Source organism: Biomphalaria glabrata, chromosome 13 (assembly GCF_947242115.1).
Source record: "Biomphalaria glabrata chromosome 13, xgBioGlab47.1, whole genome shotgun sequence".
Taxonomy (NCBI): Eukaryota; Metazoa; Mollusca; class Gastropoda; family Planorbidae; genus Biomphalaria; species Biomphalaria glabrata.
In genome coordinates, this window is record NC_074723.1 from 29012371 (window position 1) to 29029623 (window position 17253).

General features: G+C 36.1%; 1 protein-coding gene across 2 annotated transcripts in view; it reads left to right on the plus strand.

Annotated features, from left to right (window-relative positions):
- Positions 1-8867: 8867 nt before the first annotated feature.
- Positions 8868-17253, plus strand: part of LOC106070325 (uncharacterized) — a 38447-nt gene continuing 30061 nt past the window's right edge. For both annotated transcript variants that reach the window (XM_056008817.1, XM_056008819.1), the window contains exon 1: positions 8868-8980. The gene's annotated coding sequence lies outside the window, so the exon portion shown is untranslated. The remainder of the gene's footprint in view (positions 8981-17253) is intronic.

Here is a 17253-nt window from a genome sequence, read left to right on the forward strand (position 1 = left end):
TCAAATAAAAAAAAAATATCGCTTTTGATTTTTTTAAAAAAGAGACTGAGAAAGATTTAGATCTATATTTATATGCTAGTGACTAACAAAGTAAATAAAGTATAGGAACTTCTGGTTCTGATTAAAATTCGCCTTATTATTATAGTTTTAATAGATGAAAGCTGACAATAATCACGATTGGCGTTTTCCATATTGAATGTCACCGCAAAGCGACAATTTTGTCTATTTTTTTCAGGAGATTTTCAGGAATATGGCCTCAAAAACCCTGTAATAAGTTATGGTTTTATTTAATAACTTTCACCTAGAATTAGCGCGGGGGTCTATAAAAGTGTGGGGCCCACTGTGGCCGCATAAGTTGCAGTGGCCTAAGGCCGGCCGTGTGAACAATAAATCAAGAGTTCGGGTACGGAGACGAAAGACCTCGGAGAACTCTAAATGGAAAGATGTGTTGACACAGGCCTGGATCCTTCGTGGGATGTAGTGGATCTCGTGTGTGTGTGTGTGTGTGGGGGGGGGGAAACAAATAAATCAAAGCGCTTCTAGTGTAGTTCTAGTGTAGAAGTACTACAACTTATGACTATAAAGGGTACATTGTTATTCTCTCAATGAATCTGTGAAGACTTTGAACTTAGCAACTCATCGTATTTGTACGTGTGCGAGGATATCCATACTTGGAACATATCCATACTTGGAACATATTCATACTTGGAACATATCCATTGGAACATCCCCCCCCCCTATCCCCTTCCTCCGAGGGAGTTACGTTCGACTCCAAGTATCACTTCATGCGTGAGCTCTTTCATCCCCACCCTTATTACAATGTACTCAGCCAGGATTTCCCCTTCCCTTGTCGCCACCCTTCCTTTCCTCCTGGGGGGGGGGGGAAATCTTAGGAGTCACGTGCGTTAAACGTCGTTTTTTGTTTTTTGTCGGTTTCGGTAGTGAGGTGTTTTTTCCCCCCTCATTTATGTGACTATACGTCATAGCGACAGGACACTAGAATATTTCCGAAAAGATGACATAACTAAATAGTATGTAACATTTCTTTGGGATAATAATAGATGACATAACTAAACAATATGTACCATTTCTAAGGGGTGATAATAGATGACATAACTAAACAGTATGTAACATTTCTAAGGGGTGATAATAGATGACATAACTAAACAGTATGTAACATTTCTATGGGGTGATAATAGATGACATAACTAAACAATATGTAACATTTCTATGGGGTGATAATAGATGACATAACTAAACAGTATGTACCATTTCTAAGGGGTGATAATAGATGACATAACTAAACAGTGTGTAACATTTCTATGGGGTGATAATAGATGACATAAATAAACAATATGTAACATTTCTATGGGGTGATAATAGATGACATAACTAAACAGTATGTACCATTTCTAAGGGGTGATAATAGATGACATAACTAAACAGTGTGTAACATTTTTATGGGGTGATAATAGATGACATAACTAAACAATATGTAACATTTCTATGGCATGATAATAGATGACATAACTAAACAGTATGTAACATTTCTATGGGATGATCCATGGTCGCTTCATGACTGAAGGATGCCATAGTTACGCGTAGTATATACTTTATATGCATGTCGGCCTTTGCACATTCCTAGCGATAGCACTGGGTAGTATTATCACATGTAACTGTTACTCAGTGCTGGATTTACGTATAGGCTACACAAACATTAGCTTAGGGCCTCCTACAATTTGTGTGTGCATGTTATAATGAATATTAATGATTTAAAATTAAATATTTATTATTTCACAATGTCTAAACTTCATAATTGTATAACATTTTAACCCTCTAGGAATCCGAAGATCATATTAGACACTGACATATAATTTCTGATCTAATAGAGGGCCTAAGAGGGTCCCGTATCCCCAATAGCTTAGGGCCTCGGTAAGTGTAAATACGGCCCTAATGTATCTGTTATCTATATAATGTAAAAAAAAAATGTAAACATAGCTGTATTGTGTAAACTAATCGTGGGGAGGGATAGATTTATAAACAAAACATGTATTATCGTGCCTGACATTTTCTCATAGACACCGTTGGTTTGTACGTTAAAATGACGTTTTGTCATACACTACTAACGTTCGCCACCCCAGGACAAGCACACACTAAAACAAAGCCCCTCGCGCTCTACTTTTGGTTTGTCGCTCTTCCTCTCGTTATTTGCCCCCCCCCCCCCCCGCTTTTTTTTTCTTCTTAGTTGTTGTGTCGTTTTGGACGAGAAAGAGGAGGGGAAAAAAATCAGGGACCGTCACTCTCGCTTGAAGAGATTTGCTAAGTTTCAAGTTTCACGTCTGCCATGCGAGCTTGAGTCTAGTGCTAGTCTGGTAGAGGTGAAAGGTGAAAAAAAAAATTGTATAGGCACGTGGAATATTAATTAGAAGTGCTTTAAAAAAAAATATATAATTGTGTCAGATTGACACATAGTTACAAGTATACACCTCTTCAGAATGAAAGTACAGAATTGTACACGTATGTTTTAATTTTTTTTTTAAGTTTGTCATCTTTTAAGCTTTTGGCTAATTTCCATAGATCTATTTATTTTACATATCAAAACCGTATTTTGTTTTTAATTTAATAAAGCCTATATTGATTTACTTTTGTAATACCTAGATCTATATTTATTAATAACAGAGACTATCTTTACGAATACATTAACGATTAAAATAATCAATATGGTTGATAATGCTATACTATTAGGCTATCTTGTTTGTTTGTTTTTTGTTATATCAGGTATAATAGAGGCCCGTAACTCGCTAATGTAGGCTATATTATAGTTGCCAATCTGACTTAAATTAAGTAACCTTTTTTTGTTGGGTGGCTGTTGTCTTCAATAGAATCCTAGTGACCATTCCCAAATAGGCTACTAACTAGCTGCAGCCACGAAAGACATTCGATGCCCAAACGATAAAGCTCTGAACAAATTAAGTCTTAATCCTTCGGGGTGGCAAATGTCTGTTTTTATCGCACCGTTGCTAGCGATTTTGATAATGTATTATTCATTTCTGTGTTCGTGATGATAATTTATTACGTATAGGCCTATTACAGGCAAATGTTCAGGACTAATAACAGTGGCGTGGCGAGGAATTTGCAATCATTAGGGGGGGGGGGGCGGGGGGCTTGACTTCTTTGGGGGCCCCTGCATTTTGCGTAATATTTAATGCTAAAAAAACCACCCATTTGAGGGTCCCACTAAATTGGAGGTCCGGGGGGATTTTCCAATTCCCCCTTCCTCCCCCCCACCCTAACTACGTCTCTGACTAATAATAGTGGCATCACATTTAACATGACTAAATATAGAAGCGCATTATAAAGTAAGATTAATATGCAACGTAGAAAACCTTTTTTTTTTAATGCGATAAAGTACCTCACAGTTCGGCCACCCTCTTGTGTCAGCACACGAGGCCACCCTACATCTCAGCCATTTTGTGCATGCTTTAAAAACACACAACACACCCTTTCATATAACACCCATACAAAGTGACTCGTGTGTTGAGCCAGGGGAGTAGGCCATTCCAGAATGGAGCAAGTTGCGTGAGAGAATCCTAGACGACATGTGACCTAATCAGATTAAAAACCTACCCCTCCCCTTGCCTGTATTAGGCTGTATTTTCAGAGCTCTTGGTTAGACCTATAACATCAGTAACATTAGATATTTCGTTCTACTGCTCAGTACAGAGTTAGTTCTGGTATTCGCCTTGTGACCCCATACAAAACTAGCAAAAGAAAAAATAATACTTAAAAAAAACAAAGCCCCATCTAAGGGAAAGAACCGCTAACTGCTGCCATTTATCTGAAAATTACAGGGTTTAGCTCACTTTCTTATATATAAAACAAAATTAATTAAATAGTATAAATTTTTTTTTAATACTAGAAAAGTAAAAAAAAAAAAAAATTCCCTTAATCAAAAAGGTGCCGGTACGCCGTCACAAAAACAAGCACTGTATATATACATTAAGTAGCATTTATTCCCCTTATTTTGAAATCAAACAATATAAGTAATCCCCAAAAATTAATGAACTAATTGTCAACTAATTCTTGTCTTGTCAGGTTAAATGAATAATTGTGTAAAGTTCTAACTTGATTTGAGAATGCGAAATAGGAGATACAAATAGCTCAAACTTTTTACCAGACAGACAGTTTATATAAGCTTTGTAACAAGTTTATATGATTTCACCTCTACCATTTCAGTTGGGTGACACCTTTTAAATATAGATGGTTTTATAGTCTTAAAAAGTCTATATTGTAATTTTTTTTTTTTACCAATGACCTAATTTTCTACTCAAAGCTTATCTCCCCTTAGCTTAGAACATTTTCTATTTAAAACAATATTAAATAATTACGAATAATTGATTAATTACTTAGTTTTTTTTTTTATTGATTCTTGTCTTGTGTTGTCATATTCAATGAATGCTTGTGCAAAGTTTCAATTTGATCCGAGAATAGGATGTGGGAGAAATAACGTGCACAAGATTTCACCCAGACAGAGGGAATGAGTTGATATCAGCCTTGTAATAATTACACTAAACAAAAATAATGTTTAAATACAGAGTAAGGCTTTTCCCTACATCAAATCATGGCCTTTGTGAAAGACCCATTCACATTATAATCAAAGAAAAAAGTTGATTGGCTTATTCTTCACAAACCTGAATTTGAAATAGTAAGGTCTGTAATGATAATTCCTTTTCATCACAGTATGTAGTATAATCCAATGTGGTTTATCTGTAGTAAGTTTGGCAAATATCCCGCAAGAATCTGGCTTAGTTTTTATTTATCGTAAATAAAATATGTTCAGCCAGTCTTTGCTGAAACCTGATACTATAATAATGTTAGTTACTGATGGGTAAATAACATTATTCCCTAACATTTTTAGGCTGCTCATTAAGACACAGACTTGACAGCAATGTTTGCGGTGTCTAATACCGTACATTGCTTGTCTTAAGTTTAAAGGATGAAAAAAAAGTAAAACTATTAAAAGGTGCTATATATAGAATTCATAAACTGAAAAATGTGTGCTAAAGGGTCGATCAACCGAAGGATGCTAACAACATTTCAAGTTGTCATTTTAATAAAAAAAAAGTTCCCTTTTCAGACCTTGTGGTAAATAGGGCAGATGATGTAAAGGTCATCTGTTTCCGTGGCCAATGGTTAACCAGGGTATCATATGGCCAGCACAACGACCAACCGCCTTTCCCCAACTAATGTCAGGTACCCATTAGAGCTGGGTGGACTCAGAGGCGCCCAAAATAAAAAAAATCCAGTCTTCACCAGGATTCGAATCCGCCACGTCCGTTTCAGAAGCCAAGCACTTTACCGCTCAGCCACCTAATAAATATGGGCCAAAAATGTGAAGGCGGTTGTAGGCCTACGTATGTTGGGGGGCGGGGTCACAGTCGAAAAGCAGCATAGGGTCTATGAAATATTGCATTTAGAAGCCGAAGAAAAAGTCAACAGATTGTACGTAGGACTGTCTTTTTGTTTGTTGTAGGCGGAAGAACGGGATGAAAGCAGATACATACAAGTGATACTAGATTTCACGTGCCCAAAGCATGTCTGCGTTTGGGGAGGGGCGTGTTATAAAGAGGGTCTTTCGAAATCAAGTTAAAAACTGTATTTCGGGGAAATTACTCTGCGCGGGTAAAAAAAAAAAAGACTGGGGATTCGAGAGAGAGAGAAAAAGACACACAGAGAGAAGGGAAGATAAAAAGAGCGGGCCTTTAAATAACATTGTAACAGATACAGTAATTCAAGGGATAAAAAGTATCTTAGGGGGTCGTTAAAATGTGGCCCATTTATTTAAATTAGAAAAAAAAAAAAGAAAAAAAAGAGGATACCGCGGCCTCAATTTAACTCAAATTAACTGGCGCAGCCGATGTGTAATGCTTGTAGTTCAATAAATTTGAAAGCGTAACTTAAACAATTATACTCAATAACAAAACGGTATAATGAATGAGTTCTCAATACTATTGACCGTGGGCATCTCTTTTGGGAGCTCTTACTTCCTTGTCCTTTGTGGTCTTCTAATTTAAAACGAACGTTGACAGAGGCTGGAAACAGACTGAAGCTAGAGGCTAAAGCTAGAGGCTGAAGCTAGAGGCTGAAGCTAGAGGCTGAAGCTAGAGGCTGAAGCCAGAGGCAGTATCTCGAAACAGATTTTATAAAATAAATCAATTTTTTTCTAGAGGCAGTGTCTCGAAACAGATTTTATAAAAGAAATCAATTTTTTTTAAAATTTACTTTAGAAACGGTAACATTAGTTTAGTGGCTTCTTATAAAGGATATAAAGTGCATGTATTGCTAAGTATCATTAGGGTCGGCAGGCATAGGCAAACTAGGCAGCCTCATAGGGCCTCGAATAGGTGGGAAGAAGAGAAGAAATAGCGAAACTTATGCCCAATGTTACTGTTGGGGTGCACTAGGTTTGACATAAATTGCGGAATTTAATTTTTTCGCTGTTTATCTGTTATTTTTAATTTCATTTGTGGCCACCAAATTCACTTCGCCTAGGGCCTCCAATTATCTAAGTCCGGCCCTGGTATTATAAATGAACAAATGCAGTGCACACCACGCCTAGAGACTCTGTCTGATGAGAAGCTTCAAAGACAGCGAAGTCTCTTTCCTTGACAGAAGGGGGCGATCACCCACCACAGCGACGAGACTCACAAACTAGTAACAATAATAGATTTGTGTGATCGGAAATATTTTTACAAATTGTCTTTGTTTAGCGCAATTTCATTTATTTTTTTTTTAATTTTTTTTTTTTATCTTCTAAATGCGCAATGCTCAAATCGCTTGTGTGGACTAGTTAGAAAAGGAGAAGGGAGTATCTGGGAGTTTTCGTTTTGGCTTTTCCTTGGCGGAAGGCTGACACACTAACAACTGAGCTAGACAAGTGCTTATGAAAATAAAAGTTTTTAAAGTTACCTATTTTTAGTTTCATATTTTTAGGTGACGACCTAATTTTCTACACAAGGCTTGTCCCCCCAAAACTAGTAGGCCTACTGTCTCTCTATAAAAAAAAATAAAAAAATAAAGAATAATTGATAAAATAATTGATCAATTTTTCGATTGATTCGTGTTTTGTTAGGGACGAATAATAATTGTGCAACATGTACACATCTATGTAGGGTTTTGTCCCCTTAGATAATTGTACTCGTTATTGCTCCCACACCCATTCTCAAGTTGAAACTTTAAACAATTATTTGTTGTACCGAACAGAACATGAATTAAAATAAGTACCAATTAATTAGTCAATGAACTAATGGTCATTAATTAATGTTAATTATTTTGTTTGATATCGAATTAGGGAAATAACGTCTACTACATTATAGAGAAATGTAGCTGTAAGTGTGGAGTTCTTCCCCTTAGATTTTATTTTTTAATGTGATTAATTCGAACACTATTTGACAGTCACTCTGTCGGTACATAATTTAATAACAAGAAAACATTTTTTAAAATTTTGTAAAAAGCTTTTATGATGTGTAATTAATTGTATCTTTTTGTCTGGATCAGTCATGTAATTAATTTTGTAACAGAACTAGGCTATTCTAGACCAACAACAATAAATCTGCGCGATTAATATTTTTACCAATTCTTTTTTATTAGCGCTTTATTCTTGTGTTGTCAAGTAAAAGAAATAATTGTGCGAAATTTCAGCTTGATCCGAGTTTGGGTGTCGGAGACATAACGTGTACAAACATTTTACCATACAGACAGACACACAGACAGAGCGAGTTGTAAAAATAGTCAGGCTGCAGACGACATTGTTTACATTTCTAAATTAGATTATTAATCATAGTTCCAAATCTAGACTTTATCCAGAGTTTAGCTTTCTTCCTGTTAGTAACCTAGATTTAAAAAAAAAAAAAAAATGTAGACTTTAGAATGTAAGGTTACTAACTTAAAAAAACAACAACAACCAACAACTGTTGAACTAATGTTCTCTTTGAAAGAAGGAAGAAAAACACATCTCGTACATATACACACTATAGTAGTCGGAAGTCACGGCTACAAAATAATAGTACAAGTTTGAAAGCCTTTTATAAAGCCTTTTTAATAATAAAAAAAAGGATAATTATCTGTTTCAAGTAATAAAGTCTGTTTTGTGTGGGAGAAGCATTTTACACGTTTTGTTTCTCCCACTTCCTATTCTCGGATCAAGTTTAAATTGTGCACAATTATTCATAGTCGATGACAATACTTGAATCAATCAAACAATTAACGAATTAGCTGATCAATTAGTGGTAATTATTAATTTTGTTGTTTCTTTAAAAAGGGAGTAAAACCTTGAAATATTGAGATATATGGAAGTGGTTAGATAAGTTTTGTTTAAAGAAAAAAGTATTTTATTTTTTTTGTTAGTTTAAATTCTATTTCATTTTTCAAGAAAAAAAAAGTTGCATTAAGGTGTAAAATAGTGTGTGTGTGTGTGTGACAGTGAGAGAGAGAGAGAGAGAGAGAGAAGAGAGTGAGAGAGAAAGAAAGGAGAGACATAGAGAGAAGAGAAAGAAAGGAGAGACAGATAAAAGAGAGAGAGAGAAGAGTGAGTGAGAGAGAGAGAGAGAGAGAGAGAGAGAGAGAGATATTCCGAAACCGGAACAAGATATCATTTCGAGTTATATTGACGTGGGACACACGTCCCAGTCATGTGAAACATTGTACTCATCCTTAATCTCCGGAATCGAAGACATTTTTATTATTATTATTATAACATCAACTTACCCTTCCTGGGCCATATATATTAATGTTATTTTGAATGTAACAAAAAGTCTGTATTGTGTACCTATAGTTCACTTATTGTATGAAATTATTTTCTTCCGCAGGTACATTCGGAAATAAAACTCTACGTCACGTGACCATCAACTCAACGATGTAAAAAAAAAAATACTTGGAGAAGTCTGTCCTAGCGGTAGGGGCTTACATGTGCTGCGAACAGGTTTGATACACTTGACTGGTCTCAGTGGCGCACCGAGGGAGGGCCGGTGTGGGGGTGATATCGGAGCGTAAAAAAAAAGGCGCCTAATTGGGAATCAAATTTACATAAATGATCACAGACCCGTATTTCTGTAGCTGCAGATTGCTTGTTCCAGCCTCGTTTACATTGAAATGTACATTAGTCGTAAGTTTTGTGATGCTATTGGGGGGGGGGGAGGGGTGACTGTTCATGGGAAAATATGAATAACATACATTATCGGGAAGGGGGGGGGGCGGCAGGCTTTGCTGCCACAGGCCCCTGGCACCCTCGGTACGCCACAATTTTTTTAGCCTCATTTGGACGATCTCTGACATATGCTATTGACAAAGTTGATATAGATAACGTGACATCACAAGGACTCACTACTGTTGGTGTTTTTTTTTTTGGTAACCAAATAGCAACTATTCCTCTCTCGACCTTTTGTATTTAGATCTACTCAATTTTCTAAGGTTTTAAATATCTTTATACAATTATAAGCGTCTCCTTTAAAATAAATAAATAATTAAACTATGGGCTTTAATCATAACCACTAAGTTGAATGATCAGGGGAGACAAGTCTTACAATTCTACACTTTGCAATATTTTTTTTCCTATGTGAAAAATATTTATGCATTGACAATTTCTAAAGGAAGCAAATTAAATGATTTTAAATGAAGTAGTTAATGCCGAAACTAAAAGCTCAACCTGGAAACTTGAACATTCTGGGGAGACCTTTTCATTTTCTATATCAAATAGATATTTTCAATCGGACGCCACCTTCAGTCTTAGAAGCATATCCAGGAAATGAGGCGAGATCCTGTGTATTGGCTTTGGTGTAAACATTGTCCCTATTTCTTATTAGCAGTCTGCATACTTACACATTGCAACGATTGTTATGTATTAGTAGATGCAGGAGCCTTTTCTCTTCCTGAAAAAATAATCAAGGGATTCGAAGTACATGAGCCTGCGCTAAAAAAAAAAAGTTTCCCCTTTCAGACCTTGCAATCTATGGGGCAGATGATGTTAAGATCATCTGTTACTTTGGTCAACGGTTAACGAGCCGGGTGTTATGTGGCCAGCACAACGACCAACCGCCTTTACTTTAAACAACTAAAGTCAGGTACCCATTAGAGTTGGGTGGACTCAGAGGTGCCCTAAAAATCCCGAAATTCAAAATCCCAGTCTTCACCGAGATTCGAACCCAGGACCTCAGGATCGGAAGCCAAGCGCTTAACGATTCGACCACCGCCCCCCCCCCTTGCGCTAATAGGGTGACAACAAAGGGCGACATCCTAAAACACCATTCCTGAAGGTGGCTCTTGCGCTAACTAAAATATTATAAAAATGAGTAACCCTAAACCTAACCCTCAACTCGACTGCCACATACTCTAGCACTCAATCACCACGTCTGACAACAGCAGCACTGAAATGTTGAACTGTTTTTAGTGTTTGTGACTAAGAGGAAGAGAAACGGGGTTACACTACAGCCGCTGTAACTTCCTAACTTCTATCATTTGAGAATAAGCACATCAGAAATTGATTACGTCATTGCACATTTTGTTTTAGAACGATCTTAGTGCAAACCGAAATTGGGCGGTTCTCAAAAGAATTTTAGAATGTTTTATTTACACACGTATTTCCCTCTCTTATTCGAGATATTGAGTCCATTTTTTTTTTTGAAAGCCTTACGATTTTCTTCTTGTTATTTATTAATTTTTTGCCGCGTTTGTGTGTCCGTCTGAGTGTACTTATTTACGTAGTATATGTATTTATCGAGTCAAGATTTTAGAACCGCTACAATTAGTCGTCTGCTCAGTAGTGTAACGGTAGCACTTTACAGATGTTTGAATGAAAGCTTGTCTATGAGAACTACTTGATTCATTAGTCATATTTTCTTTCATTTCACACTCTTGGACACTTAGACTTTCTCACGTAGGCCTCATACTTTTTTTTTTACAAAGTTTATATCAACTCTGTCTGTCTGTCTGGTAAAAAATGTGTACACGTTATTTCTCCCACAACCCTTCTCGGATCAAGTTGAAACTTTGCACAATTATTCATTGGCACAGACAAGATACGAATCAATAAAATAAAAAGTAACCAATGAGCCAATTAATTTTCTGGTAATTTTTTTTTTTGTTATATCAGCAAGGGAAACTAATCCTTCAGTATTCACAGGTATGGCTAAAGTTGTTGGGTTTAGTCCCCTTAAATAATTGTTAACGCTATTTCTTCCTCACGCATTCTCCGATCAAGTTGATACTTTAAACAATCATTTATTGTATCTAACAAACCATGAATCAATAAAATTAAAAAAAGGTCCACTCAGTTAATTAATTATTGGTAATTAATTATTTTATTTGATATCGAATAATATAAATAGTTTTTAAATTATTGATAGATATAGTTTTAAGGGCGTTCTTCCCCTTTAAATAAGTTTTTTTTTTTTTTTTTTTTGTAAAGGATTTTTTTATTTTTTGCTTTTTTTAAAGTTTTGATTAGAGTTTAGATCTCATCTGGAGGCCACACTTTACATAAACTTTACATTCTAGGCCAAATAAAATAGGCATATAATGGGATTGTATAGACATCAAACTGCACTTTTTTTTTTCAAATGTTACTTGGCAGACTACTTCTTAGTTATTAAGAAATAACTCAGATATATTATAAATTAAGAGGCCCACGGCATTTAGACGAACAAATAATTACAAATGTTTTGAACAAAAAAAAAATAGTTACAAGACAAAGTTTGTGGTCGTGGAGGCGGGGTGTCTTTTTTGGGTGTGGAGGGCGAGCGACTAGGAGTTAGAAAACAAATATTGTAAGAAAATCTGCTGTCGAAGAAAACTTTTTACGACAATAGAACTAAGCCAAGACCATTCGTTACAGAATGGCTCAATACTGACCTGCGACGTCGCAACCTGTGGGCAGTGGAGACCAATAGCTTGTTGCCACGTCCTGCAGACCTGTGACGTGGCAACGAGCTATTGATCTAAGCTGCCCACAGGTTGCGACAGGTTAGTGTTCAGGCCTTTTATGACGATTGGTCTCGCCCCAGCAGATAATGGTTTCATCTGTGTGACAATTGCTAAAATATGTAGGTTACAGCATCAACATAACATTTTGCAATCTTCCATAATCTTCGGTCTTGAAGACCATGTATGTCCATTTGGTGGTATATTAGAAGTTGACTTGAGCGCCTTTATGTTACTCTTAGATGATGTTTTTGTTTAGCTTCCTGTTCTTTGAATAGCTTTCGTCCTCTTGGTTCTATTTTTCTTTAACTATTTGTGTTCAGCTTGAACTGAAGTAGAATACTCACTTTTGAAGGCTATTAAGTCGACAATAAGTGTGCCACGTACTACATATGCACTCGCACTGAAGTGCATCCAACGGGACATTGTATTCTGTGTACGTAGGACGTCCTCTTGAGGAGATAGTGATCATTTGCAGGACGCTGCTCGCTTGAGATAACACAGAAACTGTCTTCCTGTCACATAGGCTTTTTTCTGGGGGTTCTCCGTCAGGGGTTACCGTCACCTCGTTTGGCGCGTGATGTTGGGCATTGTGATCTTGATAAAAAATAAAAATAAAGCGCATTGAAACTTTTATTGATTTTGAGAAATACGTTAAACTAATTTTTTAAAAAAGCAAAACAAAACAAAAAACAAGAGGATTTTATTTTCTAAGCGACTTGATAGCTAAAGAAAAAATATTGAGAACCACTGCTTTCTTTTAAGCACTTCCTTGCTGATGCATTTCAACAAGTATGTTGGTTATTTTACTTTTTTTTTTAATAATGGGAAAACAAAGCGAATTAATAATGACATGTGACCAACAAAAAAAAAATGGTTAGGTTAATACTCGAATAGAATATGTTGCTTCCGATGTAACGTTTTCAGCGCTGAAGCCAGTGTTAGTCGAATATATTGAGTGAACAAACTAAAATGAGTCCAGTAATTTACTAAAAGGCTAGCATCTGCAATCTGAAGTAATAGCTTCTATTAACCTGCAGGCTAGTCGTATAACCTTAGCTTCAATACCCCCCAAGCTAGATTCTATATACTGCTGTCTAGCTTCTATAACCTGATTTTACTGCCTTGTAATTTACTGTTTAAAAAAAACCCCACAACATTTTGTTGAATAGGTCTTTATTGACATTATAATTTTCTTTAAAAAAAAACAAAACAAAAAAAAACAACTAATGACTTGGAAGATGTTGATGAGATTTGATGAAAGTATTTCTGTCCGGATTAATGTTTGTAAAGCAGCAACCGAGACCATTAAGTTCTAGTCGATTTCTTGTATTTGTGATGAAGTTCATTTCGGCACTGAATCCACAGAAGACGGTGAAACAGTCAATTTCTGAACAATAACACCGAGTATAAAATGGAATCTGTTTTTTGGTGACTAGAATTGGTGGTATCCAACATTGGTTGTAAGTGCCTCGTTTTTTTTTATTTCAATTAGCTGCTCTTGTCTAAGTATGGATTCATGTGCGATTGGGATTGAGTTTGTCAACGCGCGTAGGTGCTCAACAATCTGTCAGGAATATCGACGTGAAGGATGTCTTTAAATCCTTGTTTTAGGTCGACATAGAATAAACAAATAATAGACATATTAAACAGCAGTGACGGTCGAGTTGATTATTATTCAAATTATCCGATCGGATAAACTTGATTTTGGCGAAGAAGTTATTTTAGTTGTATTCTATTGTCATCTTTCTGAGGACCCCTTACGGTGGTCTTGTGGACCACTGGGGGTACGCGGACCACAGTTTGATAAACACTGGAGCAGATGATGTAAAGCTAATGTAAGTCTCTCTGGCCGGCACCTTTACTTACCCAACGTAGGTCAGGTAACACTTTTAGTAAAATCACTCAATCCTTCAGGATAGAAGACTTAAAAGTAAAGTAGCAATTATACATAAAGCAATGAACCATAATCTTCAAATACAAAACAAAAATCTAATAGAATACTCAGAAAGACACAAAGATAAAGTCACATTCCTTGTTCCATATAATATGATAAATTTGTACAAATGATATTTCTTCCCCAGTGCTATTAGAGCATGGAATGGGTTGCCTGAGTCAGCCAGGAAAACCAATGACTTTTAAGAATTTAAGTCATTGGTTAACATTCATGACTATATTCACTATATAGGACGTAATCATCTTCCTTTTTGAAGTAACGTCTGCATTTTATAAGATATGATAGGGTAGAGTTGAAGCTCAAAATCTCGAATCTCCTCGGTATTGAAGCCAAGCGCTTTACCATTCGGTCACCACAATGCTGTAAATTATAGCGCCTATACTAAAAGACGCCTCGCAACGTTACATGTATTTGTATAATGCAAGCCTATACAAAGGACCTTCAAGTTTGTCAAAGCAAGTGTTTATTTCCGGGTAGATTTCATATCTTAAGAGGAAAGGGCAAACCATCTAAGTGGTCAATGGGTGGGACTTTACCAGGAAAGTGAAATGGAGATATAATGATTCAAAGAAAATCAATAAAGTTCTTAACGGGCATCCCACTTACTTTTAATTGTAAGTACTTCAGGTATTCGTGGTAAGGTTAGATGTTCTGGGAGCCGGAAATAGTCACACAAATTAAAATATTTAAAAAAACGCATTAACTTTAATTAAGGCTTTAATAAGGAAATAAATAAAGCTTTGCGTTTTTTTTTTGAAATCTTGTGAGATGTCACTCAATAGATGTGTCGATTTTTGTATCTCCTAAAATGGAAGCCTAAACATGAATTAGGCAGCTATAAGTTTTAAAATCTGGCTAACTCTTGTTATCATTGAGATTAATGGGGATTTGAACGATAAATCTTTTATTCTAGACAATATCAAGGAGGCTAAATTAAAAAATCACTGTTGCCAAATAAATAATAATAATTTAGTTTGTGCTGTAAACCATAGAGCTTCTAAATTACACACCTAATCAACGCTTCCTATTTCCAGTAGCCTACACCGAGTGCACTGAAAAAGGATGTAGACCTATATATGCAATTTATTATAACAAATATCTCTGTTTAATTCGTAGCTTCGTGGAAACAAAAACCTAAAAACCTGAGTGGGTGGGGAACGTCTCTAATAATTTTTTCTAGAAATATGAAAGTTGCCGTATAGGCCTATCGTTGGAAAAAAGAATTACTACCTCGTTGGGCACACTGGGAAAACTCTGGTTTGACCGTTATAATTTTTCAAAGTAAAAAAAAAAAGAAATTTAAATTTGGCTCGAGAACATATTTAGTTTGAAAGGACTACACTCCTACATACTGGGCTATTTCTGCGTTCCTTGGTGAGTTTAACAAATTAATGTTCAGGGTAACTATGTGTATCGTCGTCTAGGTCTAGATATAGGTCTACATGGAATATTATAAAGTGTAGTAGATCTATGCATTCGCTTAACTAGGATTATTTCAGGGGGGGGGGATAAAAAATGTTACATTGTTTTTTAATTCATTAGTTATGAGAAAAACACACACACACACACAAACATTGCGTAGTCAGCGCCATAGTGTACCGATAACTGAGTTTGTTATTAAATTTAAAGTTGCTTAAAGTTTAGATTATCTAAAAAGCTTTGCTTATATTTTTACGTAAATGTTACATAGATTAGGCCTATATCTAGAATTATATCTAGAAGTAGATCTGCATCTAGATCTTTACTAAATCTTCGAAATCAGAAGCCTTGATCTAGTTCTAGATGTCTACATAATGAAAGACACAAAGATAAAGGCACATTCCTCGTTCTATATGCTACGTCAAATTTGTACAAATGCTCTTTCTTCCCTAGTGCTATTAGAGCATGGAATGGGTTGCCTGAGCTAGCCATGAAAACCAGTGACTTATCAGATTTAGGTCATTGGTTAATATGCATGACTAAATGCATGACGCGTAGGACGTAATCATCTTCTTTTTTGAAGTAACGTCTGTATTATATTAAGATAAGATTAGATAATGAAATTACCAATAAATTAGGCCTATTACTCATTTATAGGCCTACCTAGTAGGGATCATCGCTCTTACAAAGAGCTGACGGTGACAAAAATCACGAGTTCTTTACACGGCTTGAGCTATAATTTTTAGCGGCCTTCGAAAGGGGAAATGATGCTATTAGTTTTGTGTGGTCTGTCCCTTCGTCCGTCCGTCCGTCCGTCCCGTTTAGATTTCGTAAACTTGAATAGATATTGAAAATCCGACATCATAGTATTTTAAGGCCATTTAAAGTTCTGATGCAACGGCTACTTTTTTCTTTTATGAAAGTGAAAAATCTAATTTTTAAAATCAATTATGCAGTCATTTTTTTTAAATACACAATATTTACAACTATTCACTATTAATAGTAACAAGCACTGGAGGCTATTTAGTAAGGGAGATAGCAATGTATCATATTTTTAGCACATTTATGCAAACGGTTTTAAATTTTGTGTCAAAAAATATTTTTTTTAGAAATATATTACTAAGTTAAGTAAGTTCTATTCACTGGCGGATCCAGGGGGGGGTAGGGGCGATCGCCCCCCCCCCTCGGCCGACCCCCCCCCCCGGAGGGGTGGGGCGGACGAATTTTAGTATAGAATTTACACAATTTGTATACGAATTTATTACTTATGTTAATAATATATACTAATTATTTATATTTCTACCTATTTTTAGATTATTTCGCCCCCCCCCTCTAGTATGTTGGCCGATTTGGTGGGGTCGGAAGGGAGCGATGGTATCAATCCCTCCCCCCCCCCCCCCACATACACTTTCGAGTGGGGGGGCGGTTCAATTTTTTTCTAGAAATCACAGCTTGCTAACAGATTCAATTAAATATCTGTATGATTAAAACTTGTTATTGATATTTTAACCGATCTCTATTTTATGTCGTTCCCTGTTTGCCGATTGGAGGGGGGGGGGGCAAATACCTCTACTGCCCTTCCCACCTAAACCCTTTGAGTGGGGGGGGGCGGTCCTACTTTTATGGAGAAATCATAATTTGTGAACAACATTAATTCAATTAATATATAAATTTTATATTATGTCAATCCCTTTCTGGTATCTTGCCAATTCGATAGGGTTGGGGGGAGGGCGATTGCATGTACTGCACTCCCCACTCTAGCCCTCTGAATGGGGGGGCGGTCCTATTTTTATAGAGAATCATAGTTTGTGAACAAAATTAGTCGCCCCACCCCTATTTTTTAATAACAAATGCTATCTTTAGCAGAAATTATTAAAGGAGCGAGGATTAATCGTTTTAACTCT